This window comes from Amblyomma mixtum, chromosome 6 (assembly GCF_055824585.1).
Source record: "Amblyomma mixtum isolate Tamu chromosome 6, ASM5582458v1, whole genome shotgun sequence".
Taxonomy (NCBI): Eukaryota; Metazoa; Arthropoda; class Arachnida; order Ixodida; family Ixodidae; genus Amblyomma; species Amblyomma mixtum.
The window spans coordinates 7,716,893-7,723,933 of NC_143017.1; the positions used below are offsets into that span (position 1 = coordinate 7,716,893).

Genomic DNA, 7,041 nt, shown 5'->3' on the forward strand with positions numbered 1-7,041 from the left:
CGAGCGAATCAACCGAACGCTCAAGCCAATGCTTGCGGCCTTTGCCGAGTGTCAAAAGGACTGGGCAGACCATTTGAGCGAGTTTGCGTTCGCCATCCGAACAGCTGAGAATCGCTCAACTGGTTTCTCTCCCGCCTTCCTCAATTTCGGGAGGGAGCTGGCGAATCCGATGTCAAACGTCGTGCAGAGCTAGCTCGGGGATGAGCAGACGCGGGCAGACTGCTCTGCTTATGCGTCGACGCTTCGGGACCGGCTTGGTCGGGCTCTCAACAGAGCAAGGCAGAGTTTGGCGGCAGCCAGAGCCCAACAGAAGGCTCAGTATGACCGCAAGCACCGCCGCCTGACTTTTCAGGTGGGTGATCTTGTCCTGAAGCGCAACCACGTTCTTATCGATCCGAGCAAGGGGATCTCAGCCTCTCTCGCTCCTAAGTGGCTTGGTCCGTACATAGTGGTCAGACTGGTCGCCACTCGCGTACCTGCTGGAGGATCCCCTTACGGGGAAAACCAGCCGTGCCCACATAGCAGACCTGAAGGCCTACGCGTCACGGTCTGACGAGCTTGTGCCGGTACCCATTGGTATCAAAGGCAAGCGCAAAGGCACAACTGGTGCTGCGGAACGCAAGCGTAGGGAGCACCGGTACAATCTGAGGCGACGGTCACCGGTGTGATTGATGCCGGACGGCGGACTTTCGAAGGCACGCAGCCTCAGCTAGCTAGCGAGCTTTCTCGTCAGGCCCTACCGAGGAGAAGCACGGTGTGTTTGTTTGCTTGAGTCAGTTCCTAGCCACTTTCGTTTCCTGCTTGTTCGTTCTGTTTCGTTCTAACGTACCGAGATGTATATTGGCAACAAGCGTTTCTGTTGGCGTTGAGTTTTTTTTTTTACCAGACTTGTACACAGGCAAACTTCAGCCCGCTCGTGCTTGCTCTTATCTTCTAGAAGCAAAAGATGGGTGTCGTTTGTACTGCGCGTCTTTTCTCATTTCCGGCTCTACTGTGGGTGGTTGGCTCGTTAAGGAGCCGTGTGTCGCGGTGCGAGTTTTGTGCGGCCCGTATGGAGGGGACGTTGGCGGGGCGTTTGGGGTGATGGGGGGCGGAAAGTGCACCCTTTGACCCTCGCCGCGGCGCCTCTGGACGTTTCTGATGAGGGGATCGTTGTCACCGACCGGCGTCTGCGCGCGTGCTGGTGTATGTGTGTTTGTGGCTGTGTGCGCGCGTAACCATGAGCCAAGGCGACGCCTGTGAGTTGTGCCGTTGTGTGCTTCTGCGTGAGCGCGAGGATGAGAAGGACCCCTCGCTGTTGACAAGTTGACTCATCCGGACGCCGCCGAACGTCCGCGCCCGTTTCAGCCGGCGTGAAGGGGGTGCACTAACTGTCTAGTGTCCGAACGTGACGTCGTGCCCGAGGGCGCGAGGTTTGGGCTCTGCCCCGGCCCCATCGTCATCAACGGAAAGAAGACCACCATCAGTCCTCGCCCCTCCCAACCCATTCAACTTGAAGTCTGCGAGCGGTGAGTCGCCGACAGGCCCACTGGGCCGCGCCATCGAACTTTGAGGCTGGCATCCACCTGTCCCATAGCTGTACAGTTGTATTCACATCTCCTTGTGTACCGTGTATATAATCTGCATGCTGTTTTGATTTACTGAAGCGTATGCAAGTGTTGTTTGCCTTGTTTTTCCTTTGTTTGTGTGTGTTGTTTTTTTTTTTACTTTTTTATGGCTGGAGCTGAAGTGTAGCTTATTTTTTTCTGTATTGATTTCTTTATTTTGGCCGCGTGCTTAGCCGATGGGTATGAGGGCATTTAAGGAGAGGGGGATGTGGGAATCCTGGCTTTCCGCCGTTGCCTTTGCGCGGCTGTGCCGGCTTCCCGCGTTGTTTCTCCTCTTTCCCTTGCTCCCGCCTCAGGCGGTGGAGAGGCGGCTAGGTGACTAATCACTGTCATTTGGCCACAGCTCCGCCCCGGCTCCCCAACGGCCTTTGCCATTGCTGCCTTTTGGCGGGATTTCGGGACCCGCTTGGGCGGCCGCGCACCGGGCGACCGTCCGAGCGGGGCCCAGAGAGAGATCCCTCCGAGACAGCGCAAGGTGCGTACGCTACTGTTTGTCCGTGCCGGCTGTGACGTCTCGCCTTCGTCCTCGGGAAGACAACGACATGGCAGCAGCGAAACACCGACAAACTCCGAGACGCGCGTTGGGTGAGCGCCTGGATTGCCACGGAAGCCGCGTCCGTCTGCCCGGTTGAGCGAGCGTTTCCCCTACACCGAGTGTGAACGCGCGTTCGTAATGCGTGGGAACGTCGCTCATGGACATTCCGGCGTCTGCGCTACGGTGATGGCATCGTTCGCCCCTCTCCCAGCGCGTGACGGCGGTGTGATCTCTCGGGAGTGAGTGAGTGCGTGTGTGTCTGTGATTGGTGCCAGTGAGAACTTCCTTCCCCTGCAGGCCCGGCTCCCATCTAGGGACCCTAGCGAAGGGAACTCTTTAAAACCCCGGCAGCGGCACGGCCGAGGAGCTCTTTGTCATCGAATGGTCTCCTGACGAGGTGTCGTCATGCAGCGTTCCTGCAGCTCACTTGTAAATATGTAAATTCCTGTATAAAGTCATCTCTCATTGTCTTTTTCCAGCAGCCTCGTCTCAGACGTCCCTCATTCTCTCTCCGGCACACGACCATGCTACCTCGTATGTAACAAACTGGTGTCAGCGGTGGGATGCTGCTACCTCGTCCTTAACAAACTGGTTGGCAGCGGTGGGACGCGAAACATCGGACGCCAGCGGAAAGTTGCGGACAACGGGACGCTGAGCAGCAAAACGGCGAGTCGGGGGCAGTGCAACGAGCCCTGTGTGTTGACTGGTTGCCTGCAGCGGAACGACTGCGCTGGATTCTTGGCTGCGAGGTTCGGTGAGTGCGGGACTTTCTTCTGCTGAGTTTTGCCAGGCTCGCATTTTGTCGGCGCTGTTCAACCGCTTTGAAACTTGAACATAACCAGCGGTAGCCATCGCCATCGCTGTCACTGGCCGCACTGGCTACGATTGTGCATTGTCTGTGTGTTGTTCGGTCTATTGATTTTCCCAATATATTCTGAGCAGCAGGTATGTTTTAGATTCTATGCCCCATATTTGCCTTAATAAGATTCCTCGCGGATATCGACAAGAAGCCGCACGTGGTGCCAGCGTCCGATATTGAAGACTCGCCCGACGACAGCAGAGGATTTCGGCAAGCCTGTCTTCTTGACAAACAAAGAGAAGACACAGGCTGCTACGTCGCGCAGGTACTCTTACTGGCCGGTAAGTTGCAACCCTGTGTCAAGACCCGGCACTCTGACAGTGACTTGGCGTTCGCTTACTGATTCTAAGATCGCGAATGACGCCTGCGGCGGCACTTCTTTTAAAGGGATACTGAGGTGGATTTCTAATCAGCTAATTTTTTAAAGTAATGTCATTGCTGATCACGTCTGTGAAATTATTTTTTGGATTTTGGCTAAAACAGTGGCGCAATCACCAATTAAAAATGCGATGTTTAAATCTCCCGCGCCCCGCGCGACGGCAGGAGAGGAGAACAGCGGAGAGGGAAACCTCGTCCATGTCGGCCAACGTGACGTCACGTTGAGGAGCCGGGGATACTTCGGCGCAGTCAAGAGAGCTTTCAGCGCGTGTTGTTTCTCGTACTGCATGCGTTGTTCCTCGTACTGCGTGCGTTGTGACGTACAAAGCGTGTCAGCCGACCTTGAGAATCAAATTAAACACGAGGTAATACTCTGCGTTCGTGTCCACGAACAACTACGGCCGCGACTCTGTCGTCTTCCACTGTTTTCCGCAAGATAATACGCTCGCAGCGCAAGCGCTCGCTGCTGTGACGAAGAATTCAAGGCGACCAAAGCAAGCCTACTCGGCTCGAAGCACTTTCGTAAGACCGGCTACATGCAGAGCTTGTCCCTAATGTGATCTCTGGAGATTTCTATCGCGGCTGAACCATGACGCAGTTCCTTTGATTTCCTCGCGCATGAGACGCGCGTCACAATTCCGAAGAAGCGCCTCTTTTAAAAGTATAAACATGCTCACTAAGCCCCTGCAGAAACCAAACAGAGGCTCAACCATGTGTTGCTCTCCTCAGCTTAGTTGCGGCCAGACTGCCTGAGGGGGGCTCAGCAAGGCTCGGTTAGTGATTTTATACCCGGTTCGACGTGTCCAAGCAAGCAAGCAAAGCAAATCACAATAAAGCAAAGCAAGCAAGCATCGAAGCTCTTCATAGGCGGCATCTCGTTTAATCGCAGCTAAGGGATTAAAATGAAAGCATTCGACGTTCTTATTTCGGATGCAAATTTAACAGAGAAATGAATGCCAACCAAGTTTTTGCAAAAATACACGCCTCGCAACCTTACTGGGTTTCTTCATAAAGTTGTGGCCGCGGACGAGTTGCAGCTAGCTTGGCTTTTAAACACACATATATTGGCCGCGACTTCACTGAACCTAAACTGCAAATCTAGGAAGGGCGAACGTTTCCGAGGCAGCGATTAATATTTTCTGGCATCTGCTGAACGCGCCACGAGTGAAGCAGCAGCTTTTTGCGCGTGTTTAGCTTGGTTTCCAGCGCACAATGATTCCGTCAATATACTGTGGTCACATGCCTCGCAGTGCTTGGCCACTGCGCTTCGCTAATTTTGACATCAGCTTTGTGCTGCTTCATCGTTTCCTTGAAATATTTTCTTGCCCCAACCTACGCCGGGTAGTGAGAATAGGATGACGCCCTTTCGGGCGAGCCAGGGGGCATCCGGTGGTGGTAACTGACTTGAGTATTGTTCACACCCCTTCCTTTCCGGGAATATCTGCCCAGGTTGTGCTGGCACCTTTTACGCATGGTCTGAATACGTGTCTTTCACGCTGGCGTATGCTTGTGCTAGGCGTAGAATTTTTTACTCGTGTCTTTTTTGCTTTCAGGTGATACGTGCAATGAACAAACTGTAGTATCCTTTTCTTTGGAGGTCAGTAAAAAAATAGTCGCCATACTCGCTTTTACAACGCCACGGAAAGCTGCGATCTGCACTCAACACAGCGCCGGATCCGCATCGGCAGCTTCTCGACTCCTCAAAAGTGTCGTCACGACCTCTCTTGACCAATCACGGGTGGCTGCGTGCCCGCGGCACAGGCCGCATATTTCTGCTAAGAAAGGCAATTCGCGCTTGTTTTTGCCTTATTTGGATGCGATATTCGAGCATACAGCATGAAAAACTATAGGACGCCTCTGCCAGCCTGATTTTCAAAAAAAGTGCATCAGTCTCCCTTTAAGGCGAAATGCAGAAACGCCTGTTTACTGTGCAATACCACTGCACGCTCAACTATCCAAGGTAGTGTAAATCAATCCGAGCTCTCCACTATAGCGTACCCCATAGGCGACGTTTGGAATGTAAACACCACGTACTGTACACACTATGTGACGTGTCTATCATACTGGCATAGACAGAATCAGACATTCAGCGCGCTTTGGCGTTCGACTAATTGCTGAGCGGATTGTTAATTTAGTTAAGCGCAGCAGGCGGCACCAGCAAGAACTTAATTCGCGCTGCGTTAGGGTGTCAAACACGTGTAGCGCTGGTTCGACCAAGCCAAAGCATGCTTAATGGTATTAATTCCTTTACCTACTAGAGAACTAAAATTAAGGCTATATTGCAATCGTAATAGAAAAATACGTGTAGGCTGCAAAAACATGAACACGGAAGTGGAATACGTGGGCCAAGCAAATATGAAGCAAAAGACCTGGTCTATTTTATTTAGGTTGGCTTGTTTTCGTTGCTGTTTCCCGTGGCGTGAGGTTAAAACTAGTGCAGATGTGTGTGCACACTAGTTAGCTTAATTTTGGCACATCCCGCCAGTCGAACTGCCGTGGCTGCTTCGGTTAGCGTTTTTGGTATGTCATAATGTATTTCATCTGTTTCACAATTTGCGCAGAAACCTGTGATGCACTCACTGAAAGAATGTCGGTGCAAAGAGTAACGATGCCCAAAATCAGAGTTCAAGAAGGTCCAGAAGATATGGAGACAAGTCAAAACCAAAAGGAAAAACAGGTATGCTCACCAGCTGCAGTGGAATGCAAGCCTCATGTTATGGTCAAAATATTCAATAGCCTCAGCTCACTCCTATAATTCTCTTCTATTCTGTAGTGCTTGATGTGCCCCCTCTTTGCGCTATGTTGCTACCAAATAGAAGCAAGTCAAAAGCCAGAAGTTGGAGTGCGGCTGCTTATAGTGCAATCTTGCAGAAGCACTTGAACAGTGCACAGAAGAAGGAAGTGTCGCCTTATGATTCATCCATCCAGGGGCAGGTATGCAACATATCAGTAATTGTAGGGCTGATGACACAACGTATGTTACTTGATTGTTTATTTTGCATTCTTAGAGCAGGAAAAAGTGGTACTCAACGTCAAGCTTATCAGGTGATGATGAGTCACTTTGCTCATATGAAGAGCCTCTGTATGAGCATATACACTTCTGACCTGTGCAGTGGGCAGTTATTGGAGTTGCTACGAAAATAATTTTCTTCCAGATGTCTGCTGTTACCGTATGTAGCCTGGGTACGCAAGTTTCTTGTGCTGCATAAAAAGGCATATAAAGGGAAATTATGTTGTGTTTCAGTAATGCTATGAACAGTGGTGCAGCAATTATGACAGTACAGCTCATACTGACAGGCATTGAATTCTGTGTGTATGCTTGCTTTGGTGTGCGCAAGAATGGGAAATGTGGAAAAACAAACTGACTCATCTCGACTGATAACTCAGAGCTGAAATGAAAGTCTTCACAGGGTGTTTATGATGACAAGCGTTTGTCTTCAGTGTAATTGATACTTCTGTTAGATACCTTGCTAAGTCAAAATGTACTCGGTTAGATTGGCATGCGAACTGCAGAAATAAATTGCAAATCATGGGGCTTAACATCTTATACTGATACATGACCGTAGTGAAGGGCTCTGGATGTACTGAGAACACTAGGGCGTTCTGCATTTCGTCTCCATCACATTGTGGCTTAGCAGCTGGGAACGACCCCAGGTCCTCTG

The 7,041-nt window shown here is 51.2% G+C and overlaps 1 long non-coding RNA gene across 1 annotated transcript; it reads left to right on the forward strand.

Moving 5' to 3' along the window:
* The first annotated feature begins 2,351 nt into the window (after positions 1-2,351).
* LOC149338148 (uncharacterized) lies at positions 2,352-6,280 on the forward strand. Its single transcript, XR_016283712.1, has 3 exons — positions 2,352-3,282; positions 5,941-6,056; positions 6,153-6,280. It is a non-coding gene; the product is annotated as an uncharacterized LOC149338148 (long non-coding RNA).
* Positions 6,281-7,041: the final 761 nt, after the last annotated feature.